Below are 18425 nucleotides of genomic sequence, written 5' to 3'. Positions count from 1 at the left end.
CTGTATTTTGGGAGTGTCCAGAGGTTCCATCATGGATCATGTGGAATGTCCTAATTCCAGCTCTAGTGGACGGTGTCCCTGCGCATGGCAGGGGTTGGAACGAGATGGTTTTCAAGGTCACTTCCATCCCAAACCATTCCATGATTCCCTGGTCACGGCCTTGTTGTGGTTGGGGCTGGACAAACACAAACTCCTTGTCCTGAGAGGTTTTTTCATCCGTAGGGGGACAGAAGAGCTGGATTTTGGATTATTCCCATTCTCCTTTGGGAAGTGATTTAGGGTTTGAAATATCCAAACTGAGGGATGGAGGAGGAGAATGAGTTGGATCTCACAACGTGTTGGAATCCAGGATTAGGACAGCCAGAGCTGTCCAGCCTTCCTGAGCCATGCATCGGTCCTGGATATTGGGAGAAGATGATCCTGGAGAGATTTCCTTCCTGTGTTTGACACCTGGATGGTGGAGCAGGGATGAGAGAGGAGGTGGCGATTCTGGGAATGACAATTTCTTGGATTCTTCAATCCTCCAAAGCTGAGGCAACCGGCAGGGATTCTGAGAATGATGATTTCTTGGATTCTTCAATCCTCTGGAGCTGAGGGAACCAGCAGGGATTTGCCCAGGAAGACAGGTAGGGAAAAGAGATGTGGAAAACCCTAAACCAGGAAGATCCTGGTCTTTCCATGGAAGATTCTCCCATCATCTCCTTGCTAAGGAGTCTCCCAATTCCTCCCAGAAAAGAATTGGCTGCTCTTCCGCAGTTCCAGAGCTTTCCTTGGGTCCCACCGGGTGCTGCTCGGGATGAGGCAATCCTGGATCCGCCACTTCCACGCGACGTTGGGGACAGGCTCCCTGCGTGCCTGGACACGCCACCCCAAAACTGTTTCTCCGTGCGACTTTCCCACAGCCAGAGGAATTCCTTGCCGGAGCCACACCTGCTGTGAACTGGTTTAACACCAGTTTGTTAAATGGGAGAAGCCGATAGGGACTGGAACCCACTGGAAAACACCCGGCCCAGCCCAGCCTGAACATCTGCACCCCAGGCAAAAGTTCCCAAGGAGGAGAAGGTGACAAATGTCACCTCCAGCACTCCCAACGTTCCCATTCCATGCTGGGGAAGGGAGCTGGGACCCACAGGAGGAATCCTATGGAGAATCTCAGTGCTGGCTTGAGGAGCTGTGCAAGAAGGGGGTGAAAATCCTTCCTCGGTGGAGAACTGGGATGCATCCAGGCTCTGAAGCCCCTCTGGAAGTCCTGGGTGGGTTTTTTTGGCCGTGTTTTCCTGGCAACAAATCCGCCCTCCTTGTTTATCACTCAGAACAAGTTTTTCCAGGTCTGGAAGTGTCCCAAGTGAGAGGATAAAAAAAAAAAATCTCATCTTCTTAAAGGCTCCTGGGAACAACTTTGAGCAGTTTTGATGTCATTTATGCTGAGCCTGAAAACAAAACCTGGGCTGGTTTTGGTTTTAAACCAAGCCTGAAATTTAGGGCAGTGGGATTGAAGAGAAATGGGAATTTTTGGGTTCAAAATATTCCTCTCAATAAATGGTTTTGGCCTACAGGATCAAAAATATTCCTAATTATGGGTTGGGAAAATAGAATTAAATAAATGACACTTTCCTTGTCCCTTTTCCAAGTCAGCTTTTTCCTGCTTAATTCTTCAGTTTCAGATGAATTTTTTAGATTAAATTCCAATCTTTTGCAAAGGCTAAATTTTAAGAATTGGAATTAAGGATTTACTTCACCTTCTCTCTGTGGTCTCCATGAAATTATTTTCCCTTACTGATTTTTCCACTTGAAAAATGAAAGAGGTTGGGTTTTTTGGGGTTGTTTTTAATCCTTTTGGCTGCAGAGCAGAAGAATCAGGTCGTGGTGCCATTGAGGGTCCAGACCTGAACTGGTCTGGATTTGGAATGGTCTGGATTTGGGCTGGTCTGGATGGTTGAATTGCACGAGATCAGATTCAATTTATGCTTTGAAGAGGTTAAAATGTACAAACCCAAATTTCAGGTTTCCAGAACTACCTGTTTGTTTTTTTTTTATTATTTTTTTTTTTTTATTATTAATCTCGTTATTTATTGAAAGTGAAGACAGAAAATGTGTGCATTTTTCTCTTCCATGTCTCTGGGGATTTTTCCCTCCCTTTTAACCTCTTTCAGCCCCTCCTTGTCCATCCCGATGTCAGCATTGCCGGCTGCTCTTCCTTAATTTATCCGGAACACAGAAATTCCCAGTCCAACCCAAATTTCCCGGCTATTTTTGTCTCCCAGGTGACACCAGACAGGTGTCAAATCCCTGGAGCCAGCAGAGGCAGGACACTGGAAGGGACAGGACACAGGGAATGGATTCCCACCGGCAAAGGGGAGATTGGGCTGGGATCTTGGCAAGGAATTCCTGGCTGGGAGGGTGGGCAGGGGCTGGGCTGGAATTCCCAGAGCAGCTGTGGCTGCCCCTGGATCCCTGGCAGTGCCCGAGGCCAGGTTGGACCTTGGGGCTTGGATCCACCTGGGGACAGAGGGAGGTGTCCCTGACCAGGGATGGGGAGGGAATGGGATGGGATTTACAATCCCTCCCAACCCAAACCATTCCACAATAGTCCTGTGCGCACATGCTGGTCCCTCTGTAATCTCTATCAGGATTCCTCAGGCTGTGGATGGCCAAAAACTGGGAAAAGACAGCCAGGGAATGTTTGTCCTGTTCTTGTCCTGCACCATCTCCTCTTAGTTTGGAAGAAGCTTAAATTCCAGCACTAACCAAAAATGTGTTTTTTAGAAAATATGGAGAAGGACCTGGAGTTTTCCTGATGGCTGAGCAGTCGTGACAGGGAATGGGACAATTCCTCATCCTGCATCCCAACAAACCTTCAGCCACTCGAGCTGGGGGCAAATCCCAGTGCTCCCATTCCTTGGCTCCCTTCATTTTTGCCAAGAGCTTCCCTCCCTGGTTTTGGGGCAGCGGTGGGATTTTCCACCTCCTTTTCCCTCGGGAGCAGGAGGAGGACTTTGGGGTGATCCATCTGGGAACAGGCCCTTCGGCTGGGCTGAATTCTCTCTCACCTCCTCCCACCTGTGCAGGTGAAACTCTCCCTGATTTTGGCCCGGGGCCACCCGAAACCTCCGAGCGGCAAAACAGCGGAAAACTCCTGGGTGGAATCCCATGGGAATGAAAGGGAGCACCCGCTGCGGGGTCCAGAGCTGCGTAGGTCAAGCCATGGAGATCTGGAACGAGGATTTGGGGTGTAGGTTTTGGCATAAGCTCTTGGAATTCTGCTGGGTTTTAGGGAAACGGGAGAAGCTTCGGAGCCGCGGCTCCTGGAGCCACCTGCGTGTGCAGGTTTGGGGCTTGCTCAGATCCAGCTGCTGGGCTGAGTCACATTCCCAGGTAAGTTCCCTGAGCCAGGTGGGAATCTTCCCTTTCCCCGTTTGCAGCTGGATCAGGAATGTGTCACTGCTGAACTCCCCTGCAGGTGAACACTCAGCCCTGGGCTTCACCTTTCCCGGGAAAATGAGTAATCCAAGGTTTGAGAAACTTGGAATTGCTAAGGGGGTTTTGTGTCCTTAAGAAAACCTCTGGAATTCCAGAGTTAGTACCAGGAGGGCTGGATACTGCAGGAGGCCCATATTCCCACTCCACATGGAACAAATCCCATCTCCCACCAGGCTGGATCTGGGAATTTGAGTCAGATTCAGCATGGTCATGTCCATGATCGACCCATCAGGAATATCATTCCATGGAAACCCCGGAGAGGGATTCACAGGCTTTTGTCTCCACACAGAGTGGTGCACATGTTGTAGGATAGGTAGGAAAGGTAGGAAAGGACTTGTGGAACTTAAGCCAGGTCTTGCTCCTGACCCATCCCAGTGGATTTGGGAATGGTGTTCGCACCACCCAGAAGCTCTGAGTTGGTTGAAACCCCTCAGGGGGGTCAGATTTAATCATTTCTGGATTCATCTCCCTCGCTTTTCCGTGACCCTTTGGAATCCGAGCTCGCCTGGCTCTGACTCATCCCTGTCTGAGTTGTGCCTGAAACTGGGTCAGGCTGGCACAGAGGTCCCCACGTTGCTTTCTCTCCTCCAGGCTTCCAGTGGGGGAAAATCTGGATCAGGGGTCAAAAACCAGGAATTTTTTTACTGGAATTGGGACCCCAGAAAACAATCTGAGGTTTAAGAGCAAACAGAAATCCTGCTGGTGCTGGGGCAGGGTGCAGAGGATGGAGAAGAGAAAGGGAATCGTGGAATGGTTTGGGTGGAAAAAGGTTGTTAATCCTCTGCTGCTCCGGCTTCATCCATGGGTAGGGACACTTCCCACTGTCCCAGGTGGATCCAAGCCCCAGTGTCCACCCTGGCCTTGGGCACTGCCAGGGATCCAGGGCAGCCACAGCTGCTCTGGGAATTCCAGCCCAGCCCCTGCCCACCCTCCCAGGCAGGAATTCCTTGCCAAGATCCCAGCCCAATCTCCCCTTTGCCAGTGGGAGCCATTCCCTGTGTGCTGTCCCTGCAGGCCTTGTCCCCAGTCCCTCTGCAGCTCTCCTGTTGTTTCCTTTCAGGTCCTGGAAGGCCACAATCCACTCAGAGCTCTCTGAGCGGGGTCTTTGCAGCTAAACTGGGACTCCCAGGGCTTTGGGAAGCAGGAAAAGCCCCTCTGGAACTGAGAACTCGGGAAAATTCCAGAGCTCTCCAGGAACTTTGCTGGCTCCTGGTGCCATCACTGGTGGCCCTCTGGAACTGAGAACTCTAGAAAATTCCAGCATTTCCCAGGAACTTTGCTGGCTCCTGGTGCCATCAGTGGGGAGAGGACAACGGGGATGGCTTAAAATGGGAAAAAAAAAAGTTGATTTGGAACAAATAAGGAATAATTTCTTTCCAGTGAGGGTGGGAAACCCCTGGAGATGTCCCTTAGAGAGGTGGTGGCCATCCCATCCCTGGGAACATCCCAGACTGGATGTGGCTCCTAGCAGCCTGGCCTGCTGGGAGATGTCCCTGCAGAGGGGCTGGGCTGGAGGAGCTTCAAAGATCCTTCATGTCCCAAACCATTGCATGCTTCCCAGCAGCAGGCAAGCTCTGCTCACTCCGGGAATTGTTCTGGAATTATTCCATCCCACCTGGAGACCACCTTGCCTTCCAAAGTCCTCCAGCCCTGCAGGCCCAGGTCTGCTGCTGTGGCTTTGGGGACAACGGGACATCGGGGTCACCTCCTCCAGCGGCAGGAGGAGCCTGGCCGGGCAGGAATGCAGCCTGGAAGAGTCTTTGGGAGTCGGGAAACCGGGAATGAGAGAGCTCGGAGGCGACAGCAGACCCTGCTTTGGATAGAGCCGAGCCCACGGAAGCCGGGCCTTGCTCCGTGTGGGATCCGGGCCTCGTGTTGGGACGTGCCTTGACCCCGGGTGCCTCCCGGGAATGCTGAGTCCGGGAACTCCGCGGGTTTGAGGCCCAGGGAGGCCGGGACCCACCCTGAGATGCTTCAGATAGGGAGAGTGAGCGAGACAAAGACCTGACGCAAGAGCTGACCTCCGAGGGTGCTGACTTCCCCAAGGATTTTTTTCTTTTTTTCCTCATTTTTTCCCCCCTCTCTTTGACGGTTTCTTGCAAAGCTTTCCACAGTTCGGGGTGGGTTTGGTCGCTCTCTAAATGCCAAAGGTGCCCAAACTCTGTGTCCTTAGGATGTGTGGAAGCATCAGAGAGAGTTCAGGAGGTTTGGGCTGCACTCAGGAATGGCGTGGGGTGTTTTTTAGGGTGTCCTAGGCAGGGAAATATTTGGGCCAGATGATCCTTGGGGGGTCCTTCCCACTCGGGATATTCTGGGATTCTGTGGAAGAAATGTCCTGTGCAGAGTTCTGCACCAAAAATGTCTCCTTGGAGTGCACCACACAAAATCCGCTCACGTTTAGGGGCCAAAAGGAGAAATTTGGGGGAAGTTTTCTCCTGGTGCAGCTCCTCGTTTGCTGTGGACCATCCTTTAATAGGATATTTTTCTATGGGTCATCCTTTTTTAGGATATTCTTCTGTGGATGATCCTTTTTTAGGGTATTTTTCTGTGAAATATCCTGTTTTAGGGTATTTTTCTGTGGATCATCCTTTTTCAAGGTATTTTTTTTTTTTTTAGATCATTCTTCGTTAAGATATTTTGCTGTGGGCAGTCCTTTATTAGGATATTTTTCTGTGAAACATCCTTTTCTAGAGTATTTTTCTGCAGATCATCCTTTATTAGGATACTTTCTGTGGACCATCATTTATTAGGGTATTTTTCTGTGGACTATCCTATTTTAGGATATTTTTTTGTGGACCATTCCCTTTTAGGATACTTTCTGTGGACTATCCTTTATTAGGATATTTTTCTGTGGACCATCATTTATTAGAGTACTTTTCTGTGGACTATGCTTTTTTAGGATATTTTTCTGTGGACCATTCCCTTTTAGGATATTTTTCTGTGGATCACTCTTTTTTAGGGTATTTTTCTGTGGACCATCCCTTTTTAGGATATTTTCTGTGGATTGTTCTCAGTCCCCATCCCTGGAGGTGTCTGAGGAATTCCTGGAGGTGGCACTCAGGGGCTCTGGGCTGGGGACAAGGTGAGGGTTGGACTTGATTATCTTGGAAGTCTTTTCCTCAGTGATCCAGGATTCTGGGATTGTGTTAAATGGGATTTAAGGGGAAATTGTTCCCTCTGAGGGTGGGGAGACCCTGAAATGGAATTCCCAAAGCAGCTGTGGCTGCCCCTGGATCCCTGGCAGTGCCCAAGGCCAGGTTGGACACTGGGGCTTGGATCCCCCTGGGACAATGGGAGCTGTCCCTGCTCATGGATGGGGTGGAATTGGATGAGCTTTAAATCCCTTCCAGCCCAAACCATCCTGGAATTCTGGGAATTCTCTAATTCCTCAGCTAAAGCTCCTTTCTTCAGGGGCAGCAAATAATTAAAAAAAAACCAATGACAACAATTACAACCCAGACCTGATTTCATCCGTGGCACTCGGCGAGCCGGGAGGCGTCTCCTCACGGCTCGGATTTTATTCCCTGTGCATTTGTGCTGGGAAGAAATCAGGAGCCAGGTCGGGTTTTATGGGTGTCTGTCAGCGAAGGAAAGGAATGAAGCCATCGGGGCGGCTCCGCCCGGCCGTAAATCTTTTATGCATTGGGAGACGAAGCCCAAACAACATCGGATTTGCAAGTCCAGGGCCGTGCCAGAGTGGGACCGGGCTCCTGTTTTCCAGGGCAAGCAAATTTTGGGGTTTGGAAAGGTCAGAGTGGAGACGCCGAGCCCGAGAGCTTTTGTTGTGGGGAATGTCACTGCCAGGGCACTCCCCGGGTTTTATAAAGTTGTTTCTTTCCCTCAAAAGCGTCTTTAAATCCCCGCTTTTCTTGTTGATGGGGATTTCTGTCCTGTGGTGCTGGTGCAGGGGGCAAATGAGAAAACAGGGATGGAGATGGGATTCAGGGAATCATGGAATGGGTTGGGTGGGAAAGGATCATAAAGATCGGTGTATTCCACCCCATTCACGGGCAGGGACACCTCCCACTGTCCCAGGTGCTCCCAGTGTCCAACCTGGCCTTGGGCACTGCCAGGGATCCAGGGGCAGCCACAGCAAATCTGGGAATTCCATCCCATCTCCTCCTCACCCTCCCAGCCAGGAATTCCTTCCCAAAATCCCACCTAAACCTCCCCTCCTTCAGCTTCCATCCCTTTCCCCCTGTGTGACCCCTCAGGAAAATTCCCTCTCCAGCCTCCTCCAGGCACCGCGAGGCTGCTCCGAGCTCTCCCCGCTCCCAGGACTGCGAATCCTCCGCGGAAAACCGGGAATTGGGATTCCCAGGACTGCGAATCCTCCCCGGAAAACCGGGAATTGGGATCCCGGCCCCCCAGCTCTGCTGATTTACGGGCGCGGCGAGGACGGGGCCGGCGGGATCCCAAACCCCTTGGGCGGGCCGGGGGGCTCAGCCGGGGGGCTCGGGGCCGTCTGGAGCTGCCGAGATGGGGGCGCGACCCCCCCGGGCTGGCGGTGCCACCGAGTCTGGCACAGCCCGGGAGTCGCTCCATGGAAATCATGGATCTGGGGCTCCGGATGGGACCGGGATGTGCCCGCCAGCTGGGGATGGGGACTGGCAGAGGGGGTTTAGGGACATAAAGGGGGTGGCAGAGGGGGTTATGGGGCACTGGGGGTGACAAAGGGGGTTTAGGGGGACAAACGGGGGGAGGAGAGGGGGTTTAGGGACACTGGGGGTGACAGAGGGGATTTAGGGACATAAAGGGGGTGAGGAGAGGGGGTTTAGGGAGAGACAGGGGAAGAGAGGGGAGTTTAGGGACACTGGGGGGTGGCAGAGGGGGTTTAGGGACAGAAAGAGAGCGGCAGAGGGGCTTTAGGGACACACAGCAGGGAGGAGACGGTTTAGGGACAAAAAGGAGGTGACAGAGGGCATTTAGGGCCACAGGGGGTTTGGGGTGACAGGGACGTTGCTGAGGCAGGAGGTGCCCATGGTGCTGACAGGGATTTCAGGGAAGAGGGAGAAGGATTTCCAGCCCCTCTCCTTGGGAAAACTCCCTCTGCTGCGCTGATTTACGGGCGCGGCGAGGACGGGGCCGGCGGGATCCCAAACCCCTTGGGCGGGCCGGGGGGCTCAGCCGGGGGGCTCGGGGCCGTCTGGAGCTGCCGAGATGGGGGCGCGACCCCCACGGGCTGGCGGTGCCACCGAGTCTGGCACAGCCCGGGAGTCGCTCCATGGAAATCATGGATCTGGGGCTCCGGATGGGACCGGGATGTGCCCGCCAGCTGGGGATGGGGACTGGCAGAGGGGGTTTAGGGACACTGGGGGGTGACAGGGGCGGTTTAGGAGCAGAAAGGGGGTGGCAGAGAGGGTTAAGAGAGGGGAGTTTAGGGACACTGGGGGGTGGCAGAGGGGGTTTAGGGACAGAAAGAGAGCGGCAGAGGGGCTTTAGGGACACACAGCAGGGAGGAGACGGTTTAGGGACATAAAGGAGGTGACAGAGGGCGTTTAGGGCCACAGGGGGTTTGGGGTGACAGGCAGGAAGTGCCCATGGTGCTGACAGGGATTTCAGGGAAGAGGGAGAAGGATTTCCAGCCCCTCTCCTTGGGAAAACTCCCTCTGCTGCAGACAGGGAAGGCGAATCCCAGCCGTGCATCCCTAAATCCCCCTTTCCCTCTGCTTTTGTTGTTTTTGGGGAGTCTGTCCCTAAATCCACCTTTCCCTTTCTTTTTGCTGTTTTGGGGGAGTCCATCCGTAAATCCACCTTTTCCTCTGCTCCTGGTGTTTTTGGGAAGTCCATCCCTGTGGGAGTCCATTCCTAAATCCGCCCTTCCCTTTGCATTTGGTGTTTTTGGAGAGTCCGTCCCCAGATCCACCGTTCTCCCAGCTCTTGGCGTTTTTGGGGAGCCGCTCTCCCGTGCTTTTGGTGTTTTTGAGGGAATCTGTCCCTAAATCCACCTTTCTCCCAGCTTTTGGCATTTTTGGGGAGCTGCTCCCCTGCACTTTTGGTGGTTTTGAGGGGGTCCGTCCCTAAATCCACCTTTTTCCCTCTGCTCTTGGTGTTTTTGGGGGAATCCGTCCCTAAATCTGCTTTTCTCCCAGTTTTTGGTGTTTTTGTGGGAGTCCATCCCTAAATCCACCTTTCCCTTTGCTCACACTGTTCTTGGGGTAGTCTGTTCCTAAATCCACCTTTCTCTCTCTGCTCTTGGTGTTTTTGGGGGAATCCGTCCCTAAATCCGCCTTTCTCCCAGCTTTTGGCATTTTTGGGGAGCCGCTCCCCCGCGCTTTTGTTGTTTTTGGGGGGAGTCTGTCCCTAAATCCGCCTTTCTCCCAGCTTTTGGCGTTTTTTGGGAGCCGCTCCCGGGCGCAGGAGGGTGTTCGGCGAGGAAGGAGCCGCAGGTGGCACCGGAGATAAACAAAGCAATTAAACTTTTACTTTTCCCTCCCGTAAACGGAAGCGGGAGCCGAGGCCGGGCTGGAATGCGGCTCCCGATTCCTGTTCCTTAATGAGCTCGGGGGCGGAGGTTTGACAGAGCTGGCCTTGGAATGACAATTCCCACCTTTTACCTGGATAAACATCCCGGCCGCTCCTGGCAGCGGCAGCCGCGTTGCTCCTTTGATCTGCGGAGGGCTGGGAGCTGCGAGATAAGAGCGGAGATAGCAAGGCGCGATCCCGGGGAAGGGCAGGACCTGCGGATCTGCGGCGGTGACTCGGCTGTGACCTCCCGGAGGTGGCTGCTCCACGTTCTCCTTGATCCTGACCGCTGGAAGCAGCTTGGGATGGTCCCAAGGATCTGCTCAAGGGATACAAGAATCCCGGGATGGTTTGGGTGGGAAGGGACCTTAAATCCCATCCCATTCCCACCCCTGCCATGGGTAGGAACACCTCCTGCTGTCCCAGCTGAATCCAAGCCCCAGTGTCCAGCCTGGCCTTGGGCACTGCCAGGGATGCAGGGGCAGCCACAGCTGCTCTGGGAATTCCAGCCCAGCCCCTGCCCACCCTCCCAGCCAGGAATTCCTTGCCAAGATCCCAGCCCAATCTGCCCTTTGCCAGTGGGAGCCATTCCCTGTGTGCTGTCCCTGCAGGCCTTGTCCCCAGTCCCTCTGCAGCTCTCCTGGAGACCCTTCAGGGACTCTGAGCATTCCCTGGACTATTCCCTCCTCCAGGTGGAACAGTTTGTGTTGGAAAGGACCTCAAATCCCATCCCATCCCAACCCCAACACCTTCCTCAATCCCAGGGTGCTCCAAGCCCCAGTGTCCAGCCTGGCTGTGGACACTCCCAGGATCCGGGGGCAGCGCAGACCGTGGCACAGGGATGTGGCAGGGAGGCTCCCTGGAGCAGGGCCAAGCCTTTGGCTCATTGGGGTCACTTTGCTCCTTGCCCTCCTTCCCGCGGTGCTCCCGGGGGTGGTGGCACCTCCCAGGGTGCCCAAAATTCAGCTGTCACCCGGTGGTGACCTTTTGGCCCCTGTTTTGTGGAGGGGTGTGGCAGCAGCCGAGCCGGTTCCGGGCAGGACCGGGAGCAGGAGAAGATGGGAATGGCAGGGGCAGGACAGGACCTGGTGGAGCCTGGGCCAGGAAAAATCCAGGGAGAACTCAGAGCCGCTGGCAGGGCCTGAAGGGGCTCCAGGAGAGCTGCAGAGGGACTGGGGACAAGGCCTGCAGGGACAGCACACAGGGAATGGCTCCCACTGGCAAAGGGCAGATTGGGCTGGGATCTTGGCAAGGAATTCCTGGCTGGGAGGGTGGGCAGGGGCTGGCACAGTTTTGGTTGGACTCAAGGTTCCTTTGGGGGGTTCACCGCTGGTTTTGGCTCCTCCGAGCCCCACCAGGAGAGAATTCCCATGGGATGTACTGGCAGATACAAACTCTTGCATGGTAGAATCAGGGAATTATGGAATGGTTTAGGTTGGAAGGGACCTGGAAGATGATCCACTGCCAACCCCCATGCCATTTTCCTATGGAACTCCAAACCCCAGTGTCCAACCTGGCCTTGGACACTGCCAGGGATCCAGGGGCAGCCACAGCAAATCCGGGAATTCCAGCCCAGCCCCTGCCCACCCTCCCAGCCAGAAACTCCTTCCTAATATTTAGCTTAAATCTGCCTTTTTTCAGTTGAAATCCAACTTTTTTCACTTTAAATCCATTTTCTCTTGTCCTGATCCCAAGGAATTCCAGTTAGGAATATGCAAGCCTGGCTGGGCCCCTCTTCCTCCCAGCCTGGACAGTTTTCCTCAGAAATTCCTGGTGGAGGGATCTTGGCCTGGTGGGAGGTGTCCCTGCCTGTGGCACTGAGTTGGAATGAGATGGTCCCTAAGGTCAGTTCCAACCCAGCCCCAAATTCCGGGATTGCCCCACGCCCGCAGCGCTGTGCAGATGTTCTGAAGCACCAACAGCTGGAATCCCAACACCTTTGCTGGGATTCCACCTGGGAATTGCAAGTTTTCACCCGAGATCTCACTGGCAGCCCTTCTCCCACTAATTCCACAAGTTATTCCAGGATTTTTCCGAGCTATCTCAGGGATGCTCTCCCAGCAGGATCTTCCACCTCTTGTTTTGGCTTTGCCAAACCAGCAGAGTGGGAATGCCACCCTTGGGCTTCATTCCATGCCAGCGGTGACCTTGGAGCCACCAGGGACTGGGTGAAACCCTTTAAACCTCCCAATTCCCGGAAATTCCCAGCTTTCCTCCATTCCAAACCACAGAGAACCAGGGAAAACCTCCCCCCCTTTTTTTTTTTCCAGGTTTCAACACATTTCTTATCACTCAGGGGGAGCTCATTAAGCGCTTTTTAAATGACAGATTAAATGGGTTGAATCCCTGACTAATTTTTCTGGTTGCTGGACGGGGTCATAAAGAGTCGGGGTGTTTATCTCAGTGACAGGTGGCTCCGTGCTGGGAGAGATCGGATCTCCCGGAGCGCTCCTGTCCCTCCGGGCATTCTTTGGAAAACTGAAAAAAAAAGGAAAAAAAAAAAAGAAAAATAAAACCAGAAAAAACCCAACCCAAACCAGCCAACCAACAAACCAAAAACAAAACAAAACAAAACAAAAAAAAAACCCCAAAAAACCAAAAAAACCAAAAAAAAAAAAAAAAAAAAAAAAACCCCAAAAAACAAAAAAAAAAAAAAAAAAAAAACAAAAAAAAAAAACAAAAAAAAAACAACAAAAAAAAAAAAGGAGGTGTTATCCCAACTAATTTGTAATTCCTGCCTTAAAAAACCCCAAACCCGCCTCGGGATTTACAGCTCCGGGTCCCTCCCGCTTTGGGACAAAGCCAAGGAATGCTGGTGGTAGGTGCTGCTCTTCCCAAAAATGTGTGTGGAGTTCTCCTCCTGCTTGGGGTTAATTGGGGACCTGCCGCATCCTGGCTGTTGGACACTGAAGATTCGGCGCTGGTTTGGAATTCCGGTGGGAATTCTGGTGAGGTTGGCCTCCCTGTGTGATCTCGATCCATGTTTTTCTACTGCTTCCCATGGGAATTCCACTGTTAAAGTTGGTGCTGGTCACGGCAGGGTCATCCCTGAGCTCTGGGCTTTGCCCTTGGGATGGAGGAACCAGGAATTTTTTGGGATGGATTGCGGCAGATAGGAGAGCAGGGAATGGTTTGAAACGGAACGAGGAGAGATTTGGATAGGATGTTGGAACAGAATTCCTCCCTGTGAGGCCCTAGAATGGAATTCCCAGAGAAGCTGTGGCTACCTCTGGATCCCTGGCAGTGTTCAAGGCAGGTTGGACATTGGGGTTGGATCCACCTGGGATGGTGGGAGGTGTTGGGCTTGGAATGAGATCATCTTTGGGGTCCTTCCAACCCAAGCATTCCATGATTCCTTGTCCTTGGCAGGCCATGGATGCTCCCACACCCCGCACTGAGCACCGGGTTTAGTTTTTCCCTCTGAATTTGAGGGATTGAACCTGGAGTGGCTCCTGTTTTCCTTCTGGATTAATGCGGGGATAAGGAGTAGGAGTTTAATCCTAAATTAATTTCTCTATCTGATGCCCATGAAGTGTCTAAATATTAAATCTTGGAATTACTTATTGGATTTACAGAAGCTGGGATATTTCTCCTTCTTGGAGACACCTGGGATGAGCTGTCACCCCATCCCAGCGTCAGAAAAATCCCCAAAAGAGGGAAAAAGCGGCTCCTTCCACAGAAACCTTTGGGTTTCCTCTGGCTCTTTCCTCTCCCAGGTGTGGGATCCAAAAGTCTGGGAACGGGCAAGGATCTGCATCCTTTAGAAGTAAAAAATATCCCACAGAGGGTTGGGAAGAGCCAAGAGCAGCCTCAAATTTTTGTCTCTGTGGGGGATTTTTGAGGTGGATCAGGGCCTCTCCTGACATCACCTGGGGGAGTGGGACCAACAGCAGGGAAAACCTGCCCATCCCATTAAATCCCGTGGTGCAACCACCTGGAAAAATCTTCCAGACTGGGTTTAGTTTGCATGGAGGGCTTGGAAAGTGCTGGGAACAAGGAAGTCCAGGAATTCCTGGTCCCTGTCCCCTTCAGGTCCTGGAAACTCAGTTAGGTAACCCCAAAGCTTCTGTTCTCCAGGATAAACATTCCCAGTTTCCCTTCCCTTCCCTTCCCTTCCCTTCCCTTCCCTTCCCTTCCCCTCCCCTCCCCTTGGAAAATCCAGGAATTCCTGGTCCATGTGGAGCTCCTCACTTGCATTCAGGATAGTTCCAAGCCTGGGCTTATTTTTAAACCCCTCCTTAATCCCTCCCTGCTCGTCTGGAAGAGCGAATCAGACACAGGGAAGAAAGCTGGCAGGAAAGCTCCGGGTGGGAAATAAACCCCTGGGAATTGGGAATAAATGGGGGAAAATTGGGAATAAATGGGGGAAAATTGGGAATAAATGGGGGAAATTGGGAGTGTGTGCCCTGACAGGTCCTAAAAGGAAGAGGTTCGCTAATAATTGTTATTTCTATAACTATTTGTTCACGAATAATTCAAAGTAATTCCGGCAGTGTTGTTGGCTCTGTGCTCAAGGGACTGGGCTTGCAGTCAAGTTTAATAATGATTTTATTATTTTATAACCTTTCCCTGTTTCTGTTACATAAATCCTTATATATTAGTATTTATAATTTTATTACATTTCTATTTTATCTAGAATATATTTTATATGTTATTATTTAACTTTTCTTACTGTATTTCTATTATTAATGTTTTATGTCTAATATATATTTTCATATATTAATATATTGTTATTTTATATTATTTATAGTTACTTATTATTATATATATATTTATCATTTATTTATATAAAATATTTATTTTTATGTCCAATGTATTTCATATATTATTATTGATATTTTTATTATTTGACTTCTATTTTTTCTATTATTTATATTTTTAATCTGGTATATTTAATATATTATTTATATATTTTTATTTTGTTTATATTATTTATATGATTTCTATTTTATATCTCATATATTTTACGTTATCATTTATAATTTTACTATTTCATTTATATTATTTTATTTTTTGAATCTATATAGAATGCAGAATATCGATATATTATTATTTATATTTCTATTATTAGTTATATTTTTACTATTTTATTCTATAATTTATATTTTATATACATTATATATCTATTATTTAATATATTATTAGTTATATTTTTATTATTTTGTTAACAATATTTTACTAATATATTATACATAATTTTATTTTTATGTTATATTTGTATACATATAATTTCATTTTTATATGCCATATATTTATATATTTTTATTTTTTATTTAAATTAATTATTTCAACTATATCTAAATATATATTATTATTATATATAATTATATTATTTTATTTAAATTAATTATTATAATTATTTTAATTTAATTTAATTTAATTTAAATTTAATCATTTTAATAATTTCATTCTTATTATTTCATTCTTTCAGCCCCTTTAATATTCCAAGGGCCTGAACTGTGAAATTCCTACAGAACTGGAGAATCCAAACTGGAAATTGTGGGGGAATCCCTGCAAAGACTTTGGAAGTGTTGATGATTTCAAATCTAAATCTAATTTATATCCCTAAAAATTCATATTTCCACCATTAAATCCATATTTTCCTTATTAAATCCATATTTATATCCCTAAACTCCAGGCAGGATGGATTTGGCTCGGGCACGGTTTGGGGAAGGAGAAATTGACCCAATCCTATAAAATTTGGGATCTGTATCCCAAATGATGCCAAATTTCTTTGGGATCCAGCGGATCCACCCGGAGCTGCAGTCCTCCCAGGAAATCATGGAATGCGGGATCAGTTTATTTTATCTATGGAAAATCCACCTTTTTCCCCATTTTTAATTTCATTTTTTTTAGGTAACTCCAGGAAATCACGGAATGCGGGACCGCTTTATTTTGTCCATGGAAAATCCGCCTTTTCCCCCAATTTTTAATTTCATTTTTTAGGTAACTCTGGAAATGCCCCTTCCAGATAACGAGGATTCCCAATCCCTCTTCCTCCGTCTGGGGAGCCATAAATTTTGGGATGGATCCAGGCTCTGCAACAGGTCCGGGCAGGAAGCGGGGAGGGATCCATGGAAACCTTGGGGGGAATTTCGGGAGATGGAAGGTAATTAACACCGATTGGAATTTGGCCGGGATTCCGGAGCTCTGCCGGTGGGAGAGGCACGGCTGGGATCTGGAGTAGGATCTGAATGATTCTGGCTCTGTCATCCCAAACGGGTGGAAATTGGGATCCTTGGGAAGAGGATGATGGAATTTGCTCGGCAAATTCCAAAATGTGGCCCAGGAGGTCGGGAAAAAGCAGCTTCCCATTTCTCATCCTGCTGATGGGATCCAGAGGAAGGAAATGGAGAAATTCCCTTCTGGAAATAGAAATACAAGACAATTATTGATATAACAGAGGAGTAATGAGTTTAGGGGGGAAAATCCCTGGAAATCCCATGGAATGCCAAAAAGCCCCCACAAAAAACCAGCAGTGTTTTCTGCAGTGTTTTTCCAGAAGGGGGATTTTTTTCATTAAAATTTGTTGTTATTCCCATAAAAAGTGGGACTGAGGGAGTGGGGGTGGGGCTTGTTTGGGTTTGGGAGGGCTTGTAGTGCTGGGATCCCCTGGATCAGGGAATTCTTCATTTCTTTGGGAATGCCCTGAGCCCATGAACACCAAGCCAGACAAAAATCCCGGTGGGATCCCAGATCTGCTCCAGATCCACATCCCGGTGTCCTGGTGGGTTGTGCCTTCCTCGGATCCGCAGCCCAGCACAGAGCGGGGTTTTTCTGGGATGAGAGGCTCAGACAGCTCCAAGGATTCCCCAAACCACAGGAATTGGGATTGGGAGGGAAACCAGAGGTCACTCAGTCCAGCTCCTCGCCCCGAGGCGGGATGAGCTTTCCCTGCGTCATTCCTGATCCTGTCGAAATCATTCCCGAAAACCCCCAGCAGCGATGGCTCCCTCACCCCTTCCCGACAATCCATTCTTTTTTTCCTTATCTCTTTTTTTCCCTCCTGTCCATCTCTCCCATTGAAATTCCAATCGTGGGCTCCTCATCCCAAGGAGGGAGCAGTGATGGGATCATCCTCTTCCTCTTCACCCTTTCCATGCTCTCCCCCTCATCCCGAATTTTCTCCTGGTCACCTCCAGGGTGGAATTCCGGGGTGAGGTTCCCTCATCCGACTGTTGCCGCCTCATTCCCAGGGATGTGGGCACAAATCCCCGTCTCCTGCTCCTTCATTCCCACTTTTCCCCTCCTCTTGCCCTGTCCATCCCTCCTGTCCATCCTCCAAGGATCCTCATCCCTGTTTCCTCCAGACCCGCCATTCCGGTCGGTTTGGGGAGGGATATCACAGAGCTTTATTTTTCTGGGATGAGGGTGATTTTCCAAGGATCAAGGAGCCGCAGGAGCCGGAGATAAGGATCAGAGTAACTGGGGCAGGGTGTGGGAGAGCGGCGGCTCCAGCCTTAATCTCGGCCTCTGTGAGTCAGAGCCGGCCTCTGCCCAGGTCAGGTTGGGCTTGAATTTAAACCCAGCCTGGGCTGGGGGCACCTGAGGGTGTCCAAGCCATGTTCAGGTTCCTGGAATTCTGTGGTGGATCAGGACTTCTGAAGCTTTCTGCAGTTAAACCTGGCCTAAAGGAGCAGAAATTCCATGAACTTCACCCCAAACCCCATTCCAGGAACATCCCTGTCCCCTTCCTGCTGCTTCTCATGGGCAGGGCTGGAGGGAGCAGTTCTGTGTCCTGAACCAAAGTCCCTCTTATTCCACTGGATGCTGGAGCCACTGATTCCAGGATTCTGGAGCCTCTCTGCTCTGGGAGAGCTGGGAATGCTCCCCTGGAAAAAATAGAGGCATCACTTCACCTAAACCAGGAATTTCATGGTATTGACTTTGGGGAACCTCCCAACCCTTTTCAACCCCCTTTTTCCCTGGATTGCTCCCCCTGGAGCAGCACAGGGACCCCTTTGGGTGACACTGGAGCAGAATCCCTGGATGAGGCAGAAACCCCAATTTTGGCCGCTTCTGCAGTAATTCCAAGTGAGGATTTTGCAAGAGTGGGTGTGGGATCCCTGGCTCGGCTCCAGCTCTGCCGATCCCATGGAAAAGAGAAACCCCAAATCCAAACAACACCCCCCACCCTCTGCTCCTGCAATTTGGGACGTGTCCAATCATTTTCCGGAGCTGCAGCACTGTTGATTTTTTAGGAGTGGATGAAGTGATTATCCAAGTGTTAACGAGATAAGAATTGTGGGTGAATATCCCAGAATTTTTTTTGGGATATGTGCTGCTGTGGGTGATGGGAGGACGGATAAGCTGGGCTTTGCTGAGCTCCTGGCTCTGCAAATTCCCACAATTGTTTGTACCAAGCTCTGGGATCAAAGCTGCTCCATAAATGGGAGTTATTAATAATCCTAATTATTGGATGTTGGAAAATTGGTGCTGGGTGTTTTCCCATTAAAAAAATAAAAGGAGAGGGATAAAGC

Source organism: Pyrgilauda ruficollis, unplaced genomic scaffold (assembly GCF_017590135.1).
Source record: "Pyrgilauda ruficollis isolate IOZ18807 unplaced genomic scaffold, ASM1759013v1 scaffold181, whole genome shotgun sequence".
Classification (NCBI taxonomy): domain Eukaryota; kingdom Metazoa; phylum Chordata; class Aves; order Passeriformes; family Passeridae; genus Pyrgilauda; species Pyrgilauda ruficollis.
The sequence above is the reverse complement of the archived record's forward strand: the minus strand, read 5'-3'. Positions refer to the sequence as shown.